Source organism: Brachyhypopomus gauderio, chromosome 14 (genome assembly GCF_052324685.1).
Source record: "Brachyhypopomus gauderio isolate BG-103 chromosome 14, BGAUD_0.2, whole genome shotgun sequence".
Classification (NCBI taxonomy): domain Eukaryota; kingdom Metazoa; phylum Chordata; class Actinopteri; order Gymnotiformes; family Hypopomidae; genus Brachyhypopomus; species Brachyhypopomus gauderio.
The window spans coordinates 11,570,765-11,591,469 of record NC_135224.1 but is presented as its reverse complement, the minus strand read 5'-3'; positions in this window follow the sequence as shown (position 1 = coordinate 11,591,469).

Sequence of the window (20,705 nt, the reverse complement as noted above, 5' to 3'; positions counted from 1 at the left end):
CAAGGTTGCCGTGCTCCTTCTCTGGTAGATCCACCAACACCTTCAGTGCCTTCCCTTAGAAGACTAAACACAGCTGGGTGGCCATCTCCTCTTCTGTCCATCCGTAGTGGTGTACCACCACTCCTAGCTGCGCTTTGTAGGGCTGCCTAGCTCCTTCCCCATGTCAGGCCAAAATGTATATTTGGTCTCTCTGTAATCATATTCATATGTATTCATATTCATAGGTATTCATATATGTATTGACCACTCTTAGTAATAAGTGGAAAGGAAATCACTTTATTAAGGTATATTGAATATATGTAAGGCCTAGTACACGTTGATCATTGTACACCTTAAGTGCTTGTATTCTCTCTCTCTCTCTCTCTCTCCTATCTATCTCTAGTAGTAAATTGTGTGTGTGTGAGCACTCCTTGTGAGATTGAAGACAGTCCTGATGATCACGGGCCTGTAGATGAGGGTGTGACTGGCATGAGAATGGTGCATCTGGCAGACCGGTGGAACAAGGCGGCCTTGACCCTAAGACCCTGGCAGGGGAGGGGTGATGGGGTGATACCTCACTCCATCATCTCACCTCATGTGGGCCACCAATGAGACCTAACATGCTTTACTCATGTCATGGAAGTATGATGTCATCATGTAGCAAAATTGTATAAGAACTATGATCTGTGAGAGGGGGGCATAGGCGTCTTGCAGACGCTCTTGAGTGGGCCCCTTTTTCAGCCCGGGAGTTTCATGCCCAAATCCGGCCCAAAATTTTCCCTCCCAATCAGCCCAAACTAGAGATTGACATGAGCCGGCCCATCGGGAATCCTCCCGAATCTCCCGATTAGCCACTCTGGCTCTGCTCTTGAGTGTGTGTAACAGAGATCTTTGGATCGATCCATCTTTTGTCTTTAATAAACTTTGCATTTTACTTTGATATCAACCCAACTGCTGTTGACTGTTCTTGCTCACCATTAAGGTTAACATTTCCATGACAAGTTATAGTGAGGCTGCTCTATCTTCGTTGTTGCTGGTATTGCTGGGGGGCGTGACGTGATACTTTGCCTGCGTGGCCTGTCGTTGCTTCTGCACCAGCCAGCCCACGTCCGTGTATCTTCACTAGCCAGTTGTATTTGTGGCTGACTAGCACCATCAGGTAGAGTTGGGTGAGTGTAGCACTTTGCACCCACCTGCGGCGGGGTCTTGCTCTCCTGCTACGGTGGGGCTTCTTCCATTAGGTCATTGATCCTACACTCCATTTCGTCAATTTCTGTGGCCACGTCCCACTTCTGACAGCAATGTGACGTGCACGAAGAAGGCAGCATCTTCCAATCAATGATATTCTGTTATCAGTTCTTTTACTAAGACAGAACCAACAACCATCCATAGTGAGTAAACCACAGAGACGTGCTTAACTACAGTAGTAACCTGACCCATGGTGAATTATGCTAAATTCTGCATACTGATCTAGTAGTCCGGTGAATATGGTTCATAGTAACACAACATTGTGGCAAAATAGCAGTAAAGTCCCCCAAATAATTTACTAACTGAAAACCTGCAATGCAATCTGTGTGTGCAACTTCTCACACACACCGCGATTGCAGAGTCCAAGTGTTGGTTGTCACAATATTTAAACCACATGATAAAACACAATTCCAGTTATCTTGCAAATAGCCTGGAAACCATTGGAGTTCAATAATTATTGTACAGTCCCACAATTTGCAACCATCACAAAGTTTTACAAAGACATGCAATTATTGCACAGTCTACTTATTACTGCACAGTTTAAAAATTATTATTGCCATTCCTATTGCTCTCACACCTATTGTGTAATTCTGTTGTCTAGAAACCCATAACTGTCTCACAACCCTGCACAATCAGCACAATTCTGCAGTAGTTGAGAAAAGACTGGCCTGCACACCTCATAGTAATCTAGTGTGGTGGGACATGAAGTTAATACTTTATGTTTCATTGGGCTAGAAATTGTCAATCACAAAAAACATCTCTTAGATCTTAATATCTTATCCTAAAACTGTATCCCCACATGGGATGAATTAAGATTCTTCTTCGTCATTTTTTTTTTGTAATTCATTTATTATTCATATTCATGAATGTGATTCACAGTTATAGGACCTCATTTGTATATTTAAATTTTTTGGTTGTGATGTTGTCACGGTACAGCGGGCCCCCTACTGGTCGCCTCTGTATACAGCGGCAGCTGTCCTGTAATTGTTGCATTGTGTGTGTCCCTCAGGTGGGTGGAGCCCACGATCCGTCTCACCTGAGGGTCGTTTGTTTGTCTATATATGTCTTGTCTTTGTACCAGTTGACTGCTGGTCATTATATCCTTTATTTGGATCAATGTCACGGGTTTTTTGTGTGCACACTTTTCTATTAAACCATACTTTTTCTCTGAGACTTAGCGTGATCGCTTCCATTTTATTTCGCTCACCCTGCCCATCACCGATGTCATGTGGTTGATGTCATAGACTTGTGGCTCTCTGATAATGTGGGCAGTTGAATTTCACTCCTTTTTTATACTGAAAATGCCAAGAACATGATAAAATAAAAAAGTGAAACACAGAAAAGAAGTAAAATTTTACAAAATAAAAAATGCAAGTAGGTTTTAAGGGTATATATGTGCCTGTATATGACTCAGCCCCTCACTGTCACAGGACCAGTCAAACACTGTGATGTCAGTATCCTTTGATGTTCTCACTAGTCATTCTGTGCAAAGGAGAACATGTGCAGAGTTAAAGGATTATTCCACCAAATCTTTATGCACAGATCATGTAAGTTGAACTAATTTGTTTTTAGACTCTCTGAAAACTGATGCATCTCTGTAAGTACTGGAATGATACAAAACGTGACCATCGCATAAAAAAAAATCACATAAAAAAATAATTAATAATATTATGTTGATGTTGTAAAAGTAGAATTACAGACTACAATGTTAAATTGTTTACATGTGTTTATTAACTTTGAATACCATCAGTCTACTAATATTATATTTTAATATTTTTATGTAAATTTACACTTACATAAACATATATTTCTACTAAATGTTTTTCTTCCAGACTTCATTGGTGGCATTTGAGAAATGAGGTTCCTGTTCTTGATTATATTGCTTTTCTCTACATGCTTTTGTAAGTTAGATTTTCTATTTAATTCATTATGTGATTAATGGTCATTTCACTCTAATGTTTCTGCATTCTCTTTGCATCTTCAGATGCATCATGTCAGATGGACAAGGTTGTGCAAATGGAGCCTGCAATAACAGCTGAACTTGGATCTAATGTGACAATTCTTTGTAATTATTCTAGTGACTTTGTCAATAAAGTTTCATGGTACAAGCAGACTATCGGAAAGAGACCGCTACTAGTTGCAGACTCACACATACGCTCAAAAGAGGTTACATTTTATAATGGTTTTGACAAAAACAACCATTATATTGTACACATTGAAGACAACAGTTATGCTTTGAAAATTGTGGAAATCCAAAAGTCGGATTCAGCAACCTACTACTGTGCTATAGTTTTTATGAATGTTATTACTTTTGGAGATGGAACAGTTTTGATGATCAAAGGTTAGTCACAGTTTCATACTAAATAATTATGCAGAAATAAGTGCTTTGTTTGAACATCATTATGAATACATAATATTAGACATTTTGGATCACGAACAATTTATTTGGTAGCATTTTAGAATGTGTGCATTATTTAATTTATTTGAAGGTTATAGTTTATACCATGTGCATATTGATAATTCAGTATTATAGTTAATTTATTCAGTCTAATGAATGTAAAATTATTTTTCTCTTCTAATTTTTTCTTAAGGTGCACCGTTTTCCAGCTACACTATTCTCCAGCAAACTATATTAAATTTTTTTAATCCAGGAGACTCCATGACTCTGCAGTGTACACTCTTCACGGGGGGCTGTGTAGGGGAACACACTGTCTACTGGTTCAGACATGGCTCAGGAGAATCTCATCCAGGACTCATTTATGCTCATGGAGACAAAAGTGATCAGTGTAAGAAGAGCTCTGAGATTGGCTCCCCTACACAGAGTTGTGTGTATGAACTCCCCAAGAGGAACCTCAGCTTCTCTGATGTTGGATCTTACTACTGTGCTGTGGCTGCATGTGGAGAGATACTGTTGGGGAGTGGAACTACACTTATCAATGGTAAGGACTGAAGTATAATGTTAGAAAGCAAGCAAACCCTAGATAAACATCCCACATGATGAATGAAAACACATTTAGTAGAGATTCAGTTGTAAACTTATTCAACAGCAACTTTAAAGGAAAAGTAACTAACGTATGCCCAAAGATTATAAGCAAAATGTTTACAAACTGCATTCTGTTGTAATTTGTGATTAACTGCACCTTAACTGAACTGCTTTAGGAACCAACATGGAGACATGCAAAGTCCTCGTCTTAGTGCTTGCAACATTAAACATCATAACTATAATTGTGGTTATCATGCTTACCAAAATATTACAAAAGTATCGACAAAAAGGTACAGATTTAAACCTATATTTATATATATATATATGTGTGTGTGTGTGTGTGTGTACATAAAGATTCAGTATGTGTCAATGTGAAACTATAGCTAAATTATACTTTCTGATTGTTTTTAAGACACTTTAAATGGTCAGACAATACAATTCAATCAGGTATGTGTGCAGTTCTGAATTTCTATTAAATTTGTTATTCTTAACTTTCAATCAATTAACCAAAAAGTTATTTCTCTTTGATTTCTCATTTCTCAATATTTATTTGAAAATTTAGACATATAGATGTTAGCATTGATATGAATTTTATTTATTGCTGTTTCAGGTTGATAATGAGGATTCTTTGAATTATGCTGCTTTGAGTTTCTCTCGTAAATCTGCATCTTCAAAGAAAGCAAGAGCAAAGTCCAGCAAAGATGAATCTGTGTATACACAAGTTAAACTGTGAATGTTTTATTTTGCTCATATTTAGGCATGTACAGTTGTGATCAAATGTATTCAACCCCCACTGAAATAAAGTGTTTTAGCCAGTTTGACATTGATTTTGATCATTTCAGTCATCTTATTTACAATTAAATCAAAGAGGCACTTATAAATTAGACAAACATAACATAATATTTATGATGGAATAACCACAAATGTCTTTACTGTGCTCACATCATTATCAGTTTTATTCAACCCCCTAGTGACATTATTTTTTAGTACTTAGTACAACATCCTTTTCCAGTTATGACAGTTTTCAAGCGTGAAGCATAGCTTGACACAAGTGTCTTGCAGCGACCTATGGGTATCTTAGCCCATTCTTCATGGGCAAAAGCCTCCAGTTCAGTCACATTCTTAGGCTTGCGCACTGCAACTGCCTTCTTTAGGTCCCACCAGAGGTTCTCAATTGGATTTAAGTCTGGTGATTGCGATGGCCACTCTAGAATGTTCCAGCCTTTCATGTTCAACCATGCTCTAGTGGACTTGGATGTGTGCTTCGGATCATTGTCCTGTTGGAAGGTCCAACGTCTCCCAAGCCGCAGGTTTGTGACTGACTCCATCATGTTTTCCTCCAAGATCTCCTGGTACTGAAGGGAATTCATGGTACCCTGCACACGTTGAAGCTTTCCTGTACCATTAGAAGCAAAACAGCCCCAAAGCATAATTGACCCCCCGCCATGCTTCACAGTAGGCAAGGTGTTCTTTTGTTCATAAGCCTGGTTCTTCCTTCTCCAAACATAGCGCTGGTCCATTGTCCCAAACAGTTCTAATTTAGTTTGATCTGACCACAGTACACTGTTCCAAAACCTTTGTGGCTTGTCCACATGAGTTTTGGCATACTGCAGTCGACTTTTCTTGTTCTTTGGAGTCAGCAAGGGGGTGCGTCTGGGCGTTCTGGCATGGAGGTCTTCGTTATGCAGTGCGCGCCTTATTGTCTGAGCTGAAACTTCAGTGCCCACATCTGACAGGTCTTTTTTCAGTTCCTTAGCAGTCACGCGGGGATTTTTCTCCACATTACGCTTCAGGTAGCGCACAGCAGTCGCGGTCAGGATCTTCTTTCTGCCACGACCAGGTAACGTTTCCACTGTGCCCTTTAACTTGAACTTGCGAATGATACTTCCGATAGTGTCTCTTGGAATATTTAACAACTTCGCAATCTTTTTATATCCATTGCCATTCTTGTGAAGAGCAATAACCTCTTCTCTTGTCTTCTGGGACCATTCTCTTGCCTTCACCATGCTTGGAAACACACCAGTAGATGTCTAGAAGGAGCTGAGTATCACAGTCCTTTTAAATCTGCCTAATTGGTGCTTATCATGCTTGATTGCTGCTCGTTGACATCCACAGATGTTTTCAATACCTGATGGAAAACACTGGAATGAACCTCTGTTCTTAGGAGTGGTAGTCGTAAAGGGGTTGAATAATTGTGTCAATGAAGAAATCACAAAAAGGCCATTTAATACTTTATGACAAAAAAAATTGATGCTATCTTAGTTGCATTTAGTTCTTTAACAAGTCCTTGTAAGATTTCATTATGAACACAATTACAAATGTGCACTGAATTCCATAAAACCCTTCGCAGCATTGGGGGTTGAATAAATTTGATCACAACTGTACATATACCAGGTATAAGGCTGGTAAAATGTCAATCAATACACTTGTACAAATGTAAACATGACTCATGCAGAGGTATTCATAATAAAAAAAACATTTTTGCTGTTTAATAATTCTAGTTCAAGATATGGGTTGTAAAGACAGTCCAAGGCCAAATTACCAACACAATGGGAAGCAGAATACATGAACAAAATGCAGAATCACAATAACTAGAGACATGCTACATGTGAAACAAAGAACATGACACAAATTAGAATAACTTTAGATAGAATGACTAATAACATGCACAGTGCTAGAACAATGACCAGCAGGGAAACTAAGGAAATATGGGATATAAGTACAAAGGCTACAGAGAACTGCATAAGACACAGGTGAAACTCATAAGCGGCGCAAAACTCAACAAAATAAAATAAGTTAAAACGAAGACACCAGACACAATAGAAACAAAACATTAGAAGGGGATGTGTGTTACAAATAGCTGGGATAATCTAAAATGCTTAATGTGAAAAATGCTTAACATGGCATAATAACTGAGATGTTTGGTGTTCCTAGGCTGTAGTTTAAGTACATTATGTCACGTTAAGCTTTTTCCTTATAATAAGTTTCATTGGAGAGAAAAGGCTGAATGTACAAATTATTACTTTCCTTTTGGATTAGGCTACAGGTTCTTCATTTCAGCAGTAGAAAATATGGATGAGCAATAATAACAAGGATGTTTGGTTTTTCTAGGCAGTTGTTTTTGCACATTAAGCCGCATTAAGCTTTTTTCATGTTAAACATTTTAGAAATAGCTTGATATAAAGTAGAATTGCAATATCTGGATATATCATGCTTCTGTGTCAGAGTATGTGATGGGTGCAGGGATGGAGTGAGAAGCAAGTGAACAAAGTGTCTATATTCTCCATTTAAAAAGCAAACACAGTAGAGTGGTGGAAATGAAAGCTAAAGTGCTTGCAGTAACTCACGAGGTGCTGCAATGCAAAGCGAATAGCAGTAACACTCGTAACATCTAGTGCAGCAGCAAAGAAGCACTCTGCAGTACTGAATGAATGTTCTGTAGAATTTTCATAAAAACTGTAAGATGAAAGTTAAAGTTAAATAAGACAGGTGAATGTAATCAATAATAAGAAAACTTTGAGTGGGGAAGGTGTGTTTGTGTCTATGGCTGGCTTGCTGTGGCTGTGGTCATGTCCCTGGGGCTGGGTGTCTGGTTCACTACCACTGGTCAATTATGAGCTGAAGACAGCATAACACTACTAGCTGTAATTTTTTCAACACACATTGTCACAAAACAGCTTTACAAATGTGTGGATCCAGATTCCTAATGAGTAAGATGGAGGCAACAATGGGAAGGAAATACTCCCTCTGTGGAATTAAAAAAGAAACATTTTTAAAAAGAATTAGATATATATAATAAATATAGAACAATATATTTATTTATATGGTGAAAACAGGTCCCAAGGGTCAAATTTCTTACTTTACAGGCTCCTTACTCTAAAGGTGGTTTATACCTTCTAAATTTCAAAATCTATTACTTGGCCTCCCAATTGCGTGTTAAAATCAAATCAAAAGCAGATATCCGGGGGCACTCTAGAGCCCCCATACTCAAATAGCGGCCCGCGGGCCGGATGCTATCTATTTCTGGCCCGCAAGCTGTTTTGAAAAGTGTTTTTTTTTTAGGAATCTTTTTTTTCAATCGCGCTATCCGCTCTTATTTTGAAATCGCGCACCGCGATCTCAAGACGATGCCGGGGATTGCCTTTATGGCAACAACAAACAGGTAGCAGACGCCCAAATGCGTTCACCCCCCCTCCCCCGTCGACAGTTTACGTTCGCTACCCCCCCCCACCCCGTCAGTGATTGAAAAAAAAAAAGTGGCCCGTCATCATTTCTATTTGAGTACCCCTGCTCTAGAGCATCGATGGTGTAGGATTTGTAAGCTTTATGTTTGTTTATGTCAAAATATTATTAAAAAGTGCGAATTGGTGACATTCCTACCTTCATCGGATTCTTTAACGATTAGATTGTTGAACTACAACAAAGAGGGGTCCAAGATGTCTGGTGAAGGATCGAAATCCACCCGGAGCATGGTTCAGACACATCTGTGGCCTGCCATGCGCGCCGAGACCATGGTGTCAAGCATGCCTTCAAACGAGCCTCCCGTTTCGCCTGAGTCCGCCTCTACACATGCTAACCTCGATGTAGCCTCTCTCAAGCTTGAAATGCTAACCTCACTAAAGAATGATATAGCAGAGATCTTTAAGATGCAGCTTCAGGAATCATTGGAGAGAGCGTTGGCGCCTATAAATTGTGACCTACAAGCCATGAAAATTCAAATGGCGAACTTAAAAGCCACTACCGAAGCTGCTATCTCAGAGACAAAAACAGCAGTTGTGGAAATGGAACACGCCCTCTCAATGTGCTTGGATGATGTAGCCACGATGGAGAATGCGATCAAATCTCTCATGGCGAGTGTGGCCAAGCTAGAAGGATTTGGAGAGCAGATCGAGAAGGAACAATTTAAGATTGGTTGGCACTTTAAAAAAAGGCATTCGGCCTTGAAAAGGAGTCACTTCTGGATCGTGCCCATCGGGGGGGGGGGGGGGGGGGATGGGGGCGTGAACGTAAGTTGTTGAGGGGGGGTGGCGAACTAAAGTTGCTGAGCAGGGGAGGGGGGGTGGTGAACGTAGATATGGGTCAGAGGTAAATAAAGTAGATTTTTTTTTTTCGGCGTGAGAAATTGAAAGTGTGGTGTGAGAGCATGTGAAGACGGTCAAATGCGTGTGTCTCATGCTCAATGCGTGAGAGTTGGCAACCCTGCGATTGTCTGTAGATTCCATTATTATAAGGACTGTGAGGACATTCTCAGCCGAGCCAAAGAACTCCCTCCTTTGTTAAAGAAAACCTTATAGAATTTCTTTAAATGTATGTTTATTACCCTTTTTCTAATAAAATAAATTAAAAAAGCAGATATCCCAACCCGGTCTCACTCCCTATGCATATGAAATCGTACGCAAAACTAAACACTGGAATGCGTACAGATGTTACGCCGCTATCAAATACATGTAAATACTCGCTGATTTCCGACAAAAATGATCCCTAGGCTATATGTAGGTGTCCAAACTGATCGTAGTATCTACTTTGTACAGTATATTAAAGCAAACGCCAAAAAAGATTAGACATGTGATGTTTTGCAAGTTGAGAGAGAGAGAGAGAGACAAACAGAGAGAGAGAGATGCACTTCCTGAGCGAATGCCCAGAATACAGTGGGATTCAGTCAGAATTCTTCACTAAAAAGACCAACATAATCGCTTTATTAAATTTGTTAAATGTATTTTTTATTTTCTTATTGTTATTTTCTATTAGTGCTATTTCTATTTTATGTTTATTTTTGTTCAGGGAGGACTGTACTAAACCCAGTTTCAGAGGTAACTGGCAGGATATGGGAATTGTGAATTGTCAAATCTAGGCGACTCAAAAACAAGATGAAAAATATAAACTTTTTTTTTAAAGTTTTAGCAATTTGCTTGTGTAAATATCCCCCTGCGAGTGTAAATGTGAAACTCATGAGCACAGCAAGGAGTCCTCCGTGTGTGTTTATCATGTTGTGCTCAAACCGCCTTTTTAATTCTCGATTCGATAGTTGTGTTTGCGTGCCATGTCAATCACCTTCCACTGCTTTCTGTGCTCGAGTGAAATGTTTGTGCTTGAGTATTGGATTGAGGTGTTTTTGTTTTTTATGAGCATGCATTCACCAATACCCGTTGCCCGGGTGCAAATGTACCTGACCTCACGCCGCGCCATGGGGTGCTGTGCCACCCCAACACAAGAAGTTGCTACTCAAAAAAAAAATTTGCATTTTGGCAGGTCTGACTTGTTGTAAGTAAAGTAAATTTTGAATTTCATTTGGAAATCCAGGTCCACGAGTCTGGAGGAAGAGTCGAGAGGCATACAATCCAAGCTGCTTGAGGTCTAGTGTTAAGTTTCCACAATCAGTGATGGTTTGGGCAGCCATGTCATCTGCTTGTGATGGTCCACTGTGTTATACCTAATGATTGACACTTACACAGATTTCTGGCAGTGTTATTTAGGTTACCCCGCAGAGTAAAGTCCCTAATTATCTCAGACTGTTCATTGGGACACGTCGAGAGGGAGTGTGGGTTTTTTTTTTTTTTTGGTTGTGTCTGGTTTCCCTATGTATATGCGCATGTATATGAGGGTATGTGTATATATCCATATATATTTAGAAACACTTATTAATTCCCAGAGAGAGAGACTTTTATTTTGAAAGTAAACCCTGATTGGAGAACAGGAGAAGGAAGTGGAGCAGCCATTTTTGGATGGTAAAAGTTTGGGGGAAAGGAGGCCTGGAGAGCATTGCTGAGCATTACTGTTTGCCCATCAAACATTTACATTTTCTTGCACTCTCATTCTTGTCCTTGAATGGTGGATTTCCTTTTTAATGCGTGGATTGCCTTTTTGAAGAGGGTACACATGGATATATATCAAGGAACTGGGTGAGCGCATTCCATTTTTTTATTTTTTGGGTTTTTGTTCATAAGAAGGTGGTCTTTGGGACTCTTTTTGGGGGGTTTTGAGGCTACTGGTCTCATCAATGGACTTCAGCACATTCAGGCCCTGGACTGGTCATAGTTTATTTATGTTCTGAGCTTGGGTACTCTTATTGTTGCTGTTGCTCTGTTGGGGGGAGAAATGCAGAGTAAAGAGTAACCTGGACAATCTCTGTGGTAGTCTGATGTTTGCATGGTTTGTACTTACTCAATTAGTCCTCGAACCTTATTAGTAACAGCTGGCTTGGTCAGATTGCTACTGTAACCACAGTATCACTGTGCTTGATTGGCCAGCAAACTCATCTGAGTTGTCAAGAGCAAGATGACAGACACCAGACCCAACAATGCAGATGAGTTGAAGGCCGCTATCAAAGCAACCTGGTCTTCCACATTTCTGTATTAAAAATCTTTTTAAAAATTGGTCTTGTATAATAATCGATTTTTAAGGTAATAGTAATATCGAAACCAATACAAACCTAAACTGTCTACATTTGCACAAATACTACAAATGCGATGCCACTCGCTCGCAGAGGTTTAAATATGCTGATGGCGTGGAGGAACATTCACTGATAACAATACATCTATAATTATAAATACTTTAAATTTACAGTGCTGTCGTTAACGGTCTACCACTGTAGATTCGTGTACCCTCCTATAATCTTAATTCAACGTTATCGCTAAACAGTATTCTGAACTAGTAATATAGAGCTGTCTAGCTGAATGTTGGCTAAGGAGGCCACAGTCAAGCAGCACTGGCCACACTAAGTGCCACGATTATGTGGCAGCTGCCACAAGGTGACATTTTTCTGGGTGGCACAGTGGTCACTTTCGTGCTGCTTACATGCTACTTACATGGCCCCTTACAGGAAATTTAGCAGAAAGACCCGCCTCCCAATGACCTCTGATATGTTTTGTGATTGGCCAGATGCAGTTCGATTAGCTCTGAGTTTGTTTGCTCATCCTAAGTATCCTGGATGGATTCCTGACCCAAATTTCGACCCGAACCTGAATTTTAACTTGAATTTTTTTCAAGTAATAATGATTTCAGGTTCAGGTTCTGGTGACTCTAAAAAAAGCTCCATATGCATGCACCTATATTTGGTACTATGCAAATGTTTCAAGCACCTGAGAAAATATTTCTGAAATATCACATTCTTCATAAATAATCAAATAAACTAGTCTAGGTAAAAATAATAACAATTTAATTAAATAGATGAACCCAATAAAACCCCAGATTGTGAGAATATGATTTTACCACTTGGGTTGATTTTTATTCTTCTTTTCTTGCAGGGAAAAGTAGGATCAAATATCGAGCTGGACACTAGGTGAAAGAAAACATATTTGTAGTTAGAGCTGTGACAGAAATATATTAATGGCCTTTTAGCAGATATAATACATAAACATTTTATTAATAGACCTGAAGGTTACAACAAAATCTGTGTTTTTATGTAAACATACATTTGTCACACCTTAAATAAACTGGTCTAGTTAATCATATAAACTTTGTGGATATACACATTCATAGTCTAGTCAGATTTAAAGTGGTGGAACCACTTGGTGTCTGTTTTATTAGGTTTCCCAACAGCAGGCAGCATAAGAATGCCAGGCACATCTAAATTTTCGCTGAGTTGTGACATCAATGCATTCTGGCTGAGTGCACACCAACACAACTCTTATTTAGAAGTAAACAGGCAGACTATATAACTATGCATCTATATAACTACACATAAAATTAGTCTAAATAGTAGTGGTAAATAATTTGTAATAATTAACCCTGTATTTTATTTCTGCTTCATATGAGTTCAAAACACCAATAAAGTAGGCCATACAAACACATTTCATCTCCATGTTCTATTCATGTCTCAAATAAACCACATGGTCACCCATGTGGTTCCAACTTGGAGAAACTACTGCCTCACTTGCACTGGCATTGTTGTTCAGTTGCTACATAGAAAACAATGCAAAACAACCAAGGTATTATAAAGTTTAAGGAGGGAAGACTACAAGTCTGAACCTGATGATTCCTTCAGTGAATGTTAAGAAATCTAATACTTATTTACATTCGCAGTTCAGTAAGACTGATCTGAAACAATGCCAAATATAACATTATTTCTTGGTCAGAATTATTATTTGAATATACATATACATTACAGATACATGCATAAAATTATGATTACACAAATATGAATCTAATAAAGGTTAGATTAGTTTCCAGTGATAAAATAGTTTTATTAACTGTACCGATGTGGGTGCTAATTGTTTCATGATTTTACAAACGTTTCATTCATCTACTTCACTAATTTATGGGATATTTAAACACGGCTAGGTCTACATTACGGGAGTCAATTGCTTTATAGGCAAATGATGGGCATGGGTGCCATTGTTCAACAACGAAAGTTTTCAGGGTAAACAAAAGGCTAGCGCTTAACACTATTGTAATCTTAGATTGTTTTGTCTGTCGTATTATTGCATAATGTCTGTGGAATTCTCATTTCCTGATGTAACAGGGGAGAGAATTGGATTGAGTTAATCTGAAGAGCTGCTGTGGGCCTCAGTAGGGGATGAAAAGCTGGGGCTGGCCTCAGGTGCATCTAAAGAGCTGTGGTTGGCCTCAGGACCATCTGAAGAGAAGAGGCTGGTCTCCGGAGCATCTGAACAGGTGGGGCTGGTCTCAGGAACATCTGAAGAACTGGGCTTGACTTCCAGATTAAGAACCACTAAGTTGAGGAAAATATTTTATTTACTACAGTTCCATAGAATGCATGACCGATAAATACATAATACAAAGCTCTCGTGTTTCATTTATGGTGCCAAGGATGAAATATGTTTAAATACTCAGATACACTCAAGTTTATTAGGTGCACTGATTTTTTTATCTATGCTTTTTGTCTATTTCATCAAGTACATCGCTAATATATTTTACAAGTTTACAGTAATTGACCATTGTGTAGATTGTGCGGCACAATTTATCAGCAAACTTCTATTTCCATTAACAGAAAAGGTACAATACTGGATCAACAATGATCAAAAATTAATTGTGTCAGCCTATTGCCCATATAGTAAGTATGTGAGATAAAAAGTCCAGTTACTGTAGCCTTCACGAACATCAATGTTCTAACTCGGTTACTTCATAGAAACCTTAATAAATAAAACCGTCCTTCCCGCCAATCTGGATCCTTACCAGTTCGCCTTTCGACCAAATCGTTCCACCGACGATGTCATCTCAACTGCTCTACACACAGCTCTCACACATTTAGACACTAAGGACTCTTATGTTAGAATGCTATTCATTGATTTAAATTCAACACAATCATTCCACACAGGGTTGCAATTACTTACTTTCTGAGTATGTGTGCAAACATACTATTGGTAACTGGCTGTTAGACTTTCTGACTGGGAGACCACAGGCAGTACGGGTTGGCAGCAACTCATCCAGCACCATCGTGCTCAACACAGGGACACCCCAAGGATGCGTACTGAGCCCCCTTCTATTCACTCTGCTGACACATGACTGCACACCAACATACAGCTCCAACTTCTTCTTTAAATTTACGGATGATACAACTGTGGTGGGTCTCATCAACAACAACGACGACGAGACAAATTACAGAAGTGAGGTGAGCCGCCTGGCCGGGTGGTGTGGTCACAACAACTTATCTCTGAATGTGCAAAAGACAAAGGAGATAGTTGTGGACTTCAGGAAGTTGCCCCCCCAGCATGCTCCTCTGATCATCATGCAGAACACTGCATCTTTAGCCAAGAAAGCCCACCAGCACCTGTACTTTCCCCGCAAGCTGAGAAGAGCCAATGCTCCACCCCCATCATGCGCACCTTCTATAGGGGAGCCATCGATAGCATCATGACCAGCTGCATCACAGTGTGATACGGCACCTGCACAGCATCGTGTTGCAAGTCCCTCCAGTGCATCGTGAGAGCAGCTGAGAGGATCGTGGGCACCTCACTTCCTTCTCTACAAGACCTTCACAACTCCCGCCCCACTCAGAGAGCCCTAAACATAGTGGGTGATCCGACACACCCCATGTACAGCTACTTTAACCTACTGCCATCAGGGAAGAGACTACGAAGTCTACGAGCCAGAACCAGTAGGCTGAGAGACAGCTTCGTTCACCAGGCAGTCAGGAGGATCAACTGACTCCCTGCTTCATCCTTAATAACAAGACAAATCTCAAACAAATGACAACAACATTTAACACTTAAGTTCAACAAAAAACTGAGACAAACTGGTTCTACACCCATCATTGTAGAAGTCTAACGCTCCCTCAATTTGCACTTCTGTTTACATTTGCACATTATATTTATAATTCATTGCATACATTCTCTTTAATCATAATTACACCAGATTCCTCATACACTCACTTCGCACATGAAATTTTTTAAAATTGAGACGATAGTACAGCTTTAAAAATGCAATAAAGAATAGCATATGTACTAGATAACTTCTTAAGCAAAATAAGGTTCCAACAAAATAAGGTTCACAGCTCCGTGTTCCTCGGGAGCGGAATATGTAAACAACGCGCACGAGGACATCAAAGGAATTAATCGATACTAGCTAGCGGTGGTATGCTAACGCCAGCTAGCGTCGCCACAGCGGGCAGAAATTATCATACAGTTAAGCCCGCCCACTAAGAGGGAAGATATGATTGGTCAATTTTACTGTCATTTGAAACTAGGATTGCGCTGAATTATAACTGCCTGGCCCTCTGTAAACAAACAGCGGGCATCACAGTCCTGATGGGGTGAGAGACAGGCTCACAGGCTTCCACTTAACCCCTCACCTTCCAACACAGATTGAATAATTTATTTGCTTATATTTTTGTAATTGTTGAGATGTCGATTGTCAAACTGTAAGTAGATAAAATAAAATTGGATAAACTATATTATATATATGTCACGGTGAGGGGGCCGGGTCGCCACCAGAGGGCGCGCAACCCGGCCAGCAGCCGATCCCAGCACACACCCCCGCGCACGCAGCCACTCCCACAGTCGCAATCACCATCATACTGAGCACCTGTTTCTTGTTTACTTTGCACTTCTTAAGCCCGCAGGTCGTCTGGTCCAGTGCTGCACATTGCCGCTACACGAGCGTCCCTGGTTGACAGCACATCCCTACCGTGTAAGTACGAGTTTCATCTTGCATCCACAGTGTATGCGCTAGGAGCTTTACCTTGCATCTCCAGTGTATGCGTTACGAGCTTTACCTTGCATCTACAGTGTATGCGCTACGAGCTTTACCTTGCATCTACAGTGTATGCGCTACGAGCTTTACCGTGCATTACATGCTGTTTATGCGCTACGAGTGTTACTGGTTGCCATGGATAATAAACCACCTTCTGTCCAACCCACGTCTCCAGCTGCCTCTGTCCCGACGCCCCCGGCGTCACAGAATGTGCAGCCTGGAGCAGCCGGAGGCGAGGGCGCCTCTGCTATAGAGGTGTTGGCCCATCAAGGCATCATCCTGGGCAGACAACAGCAGGAGCTCCAGGAGCTCCGCTCAGTGGTAACTACCCTGACGACCTGCATCCAGGCTCTGACGGTACAGGCACCTGCTCGCCCTCTGACGCCAAGAACGCCGATTCCTCCACCCGAGCCCTACAACGGGGATCCGGAGAGCTGTGAGGGCTTCCTGGTCCAGTGCCAGCTCTATTTTACCAGCATGCCCCACCTGGAGGAGAAGGAGAAAGTCGGCTTCATGGTGAACAGGTTGCAGGGCAAGGCACTGGACTGGGGAGCAGCCCAGATCAGCGCGGAGAAGCCCTGTACCCGCAGCTACAACCAGTTCGTTTGCGAGCTGCGGGCGGTCTTCAACCACCCCAGCCGCGGGAGGGTCTGCGGCCAGAGCCTGTTACAGCTACGGCAGGGAAGCCGAAGCGCCGCAGACTACGCTCTGGAGTTCCGGACCCTGGCCGCCAGGACTGGTTGCGGAGAAGCGGCTCAAACAGACGTCTTCCTGGCGGGGTTGAAGCCCGACCTGAGGGCGGAGTTGAGCTGTCGGCCCGAGGGACAGGACCTCAATCAGATGGTGCACCTGGCCATAACCATGGACAGGTTGCTGCAGGAGCGAGGCAGAGGAGCGGCGCTTCCTCCTACCCCGCAGGCTCCCGTGCACACACCACCCCGTGAGACCACGCCCGCCGAGCCCATGGAGATGGGTGCTGCCGCCCTCCCCCTCACTCATACCGCTGGTCCGACGAGGGGGCGGGCTAGGGTGAGTATCGCTCTGATGGGAAATCTCTTAACGTGGGAAGCGTCAGTGTCTTACGGGGCGATGTCCTTATCTGTGTTTGCATTAGTGGATACGGGAGCCTTGGGGAACCTGATGCGGAGGAGCGTCGCTGAGCAGCTGAGGGTGCCCCTGATCCAACTCGAGGAGCCGAGACGCGTGCACGCACTGGACGGGCGACCTGTGGGTGGGGGTTTTATTTCTCACCGCACTGCACCAGTCACCATGCACGTTCAGGGCCGAAGGGAACAGATCAGTTTTTTTGTACTCCCTTCCACACGCTATTCCATCACATTAGGTCTCCCTTGGTTTAAACTCCACAACCCCGTGTGTTCGCGCAATCCACCAGCGTTGAGAGCCCTAACATCAGCTCCGCCCCAGTCATTCCCGCTCAGTACCGTGATCTAGCGGAGGTGTTCAGCGCTGCCAAGGCAACCCAGTTACCACCTCACCGACCCTGGGACTGTCACATCACCCTCAAGGCAGGTACTACGCCACCGCGCGGCCGAGTCTATCCACTTTCTCAGGAAGAGGAGTGGGTCATGGCTCAGTATGTTAAGGAGGCTCTCGCTCAGGGCCATATTACTCCCTCCACCTCTCCCGCCTCAGCCAGCGTCTTCTTCGTAAAGAAGAAAGACGGTGGGCTGAGGCCATGCGTAGATTACCGAGGGCTCAATTCCCTCTTAGTGAACTTTGCCTACCCGCTGCCTCTAGTGCCGTCGGTGCTGGAGCAGTTAAGGAAGGCTAAAGTCTTCACTAAACTAGATCTGCGCAGCGCCTACAACCTTATTCGCGTACGCGAGGGTGATGAATGGAAGACGGCGTTTAGTACCTCTACGGGGCACTACGAGTATCGCGTCTTGCCTTATGGCTTGGCGTCTGCTCCGTCGTTCTTCCAGGCGTTCATTAATGAGGTCTTAAGGGAGTATTTGAATAGATGCGTTGTCGCTTACATCGATGACATCCTGATCTATTCTCCCTCCCACGACCAACATGTGCGTGATGTACGGGCAGTTCTGGGCACGCTCTTGCGCAATCGGTTGTATTGTAAGCTCGAGAAGTGCGAGTTCCATCTCAGCGAGATGAACTTCCTAGGCTACACCATTAGGCCAGGCTCCGTGCACATGCAGCACAGGAAGGTGGAGGCGGTCGTGAAATGGACGCAGCCTCACACACGGCGCGAGCTGCAGAGATTTCTGGGCTTCGCGAATTTCTACAGGCGGTTCATTCGCGCATATAGTCAGATCGCAGAGCCCCTTACTGACATGCTGAGAGGGGGAGGAGTTAAGCTTCGCTGGACAGAGAGATCTACGAGAGCGTTCAACCAGCTGAAGCAAGCGTTTGTCGACATGCCGGTTCTGCACCAACCGGATCCTAACCTTCCCTTTATAGTGGAGGTAGACGCCTCGAACGTGGGAGTAGGCGCGGTGTTATCACAACGGCCGAAAAAGCATAGCTCCCTTCGTCCCATAGCCTTCTACTCTAAGAAGCTCACCGCCGCCGAGCGCAACTACGGGGTGGGAGACCGTGAGTTGTTGGCTATGCGGAAGGCGTTCGGTGAGTGGAGACACTGGCTGGAGGCAGCTAAGCATCCATTCACCGTGCTTACTGACCACAAAAACCTGGAATATATCAGGACCACGAAACGGATGAACGCCCGTCAAGCCAGGTGGTCTCTGTATTTCTCTCGTTTCAAGTTCCAGGTGACATACCGGCCAGGAGAGAAGAACCAGCGTGCGGATGCGCTATCTAGGTCCTTTCCTGGCAGTACGGAGTCGACAAGCGAAGAGCCGGTGCTTACGCCTGAGTGCGTTGTGGGAGCTTTGGAGTGGCAGATCGATCGGGAGATCGAGGCAGCGAACCCGCATCCAGGTTGCCCGCCGCACTGTAAGTACGTTCCCCCCGCGCACCGTAGTGCCCTCATCAGCTGGGCTCATACGTCAGTGGGGACGGGGCACCCAGGGGTGTCAAAAACAGCTCAGTTGTTGGGGGCTCGCTACTGGTGGCCGGGGCTGCACCGGGACGTACTGCAGCAGGTGGCGTCCTGCGCGGTGTGTGCGTGTTGCAAGGTGCCACACACTCCTCCTGCGGGTAAGCTCCTCCCTCTCCCTGCACCCAAGCAACCATGGACGCACATCGCTTTGGACTTCGTCACGGACCTCCCCCCGTCCGAGGAGAACACGGTCATCATGGTGGTAATAGACCGGTTCTCGAAGATGGTTCGCTTCCTTCCCCTGCGGGGCCTGCCCACCGCTTGGGAGACTGCGGATCTCTTGTTTCGGCACATATTTCGGCAGTTCGGTCTGCCTGAGGATATCGTGTCGGACAGGGGACCGCAGTTCACCTCGCGTGTGTGGCGGGAGTTCCTATCCAAGCTCAACATCACGGTTAGCCTAACCTCTGGTTACCATCCGTAGGCTAACGGACAGGTGGAGCGAGCGAACCAGGAGGTGGGAAAGTTCCTGCGCGCGTACTGCAGCGAGCACGCGGACACATGGTGCGCCCTTCTGCCCTGGGCCGAGTACGCACAGAACTCCCTCACACATTCCAGCACGGGGATGACACCGTTCGAGTGCGTGCTCGGTCGCCAGCCGCCGCTCTATCCTTGGAACGCCGCGTCCTCAGACCAGCCCATCGTCGAGGAGTGGTGCAAGAGGAGCGAGCGGGTGTGGGAGGACACCCATCAGCGGCTGAGAGAGGTGATCCGGCGATTCAAGCGGAAAGCCGCCCGTCGGAGGGGAGAGACCCCATCTTATCAGGTAGGGGATAAGGTGTGGGTCTCCACCGAAGATGGACGCCTGGGCAGGAGAGGTAAACTGGGGGAGAGATATGCCGGCCCATACGTCATCTTGAAGCGGCCTAACCCAGTTACTTACCGCATCAGTCTGCCCGAAGACAGACGTGTGTCGCGTGCATTTCATGTGTCCGCTCTCAAGCCATACAGAACAGGTGCATTGGAGGAGGCCTCGACGTCACGGCCGCCCTCGCCGCTGCAGTTGTCGGACGGACCCGCGTACCTCGTGGAGAGGTTACTGGACTCGAGGCGCAGAAAAGGTGGCTTACAGTACCTGGTGGACTGGGTCGGATACGGACCGGAGGAGCGCTCCTGGATACCGGCCTCTCAAGTGTTAGGCCCCTCCCTTATCGCCGACTTCCACAGGGAACATCCAGACCGGCCAGCTCCGCGGCGACGGGGAAGACCGCGTGGGAGTCGACGGGAGGGGTCCTTGGGGGAGGGCTCTGTCACGGTGAGGGGGCCGGGTCGCCACCAGAGGGCGCGCAACCCGGCCAGCAGCCGATC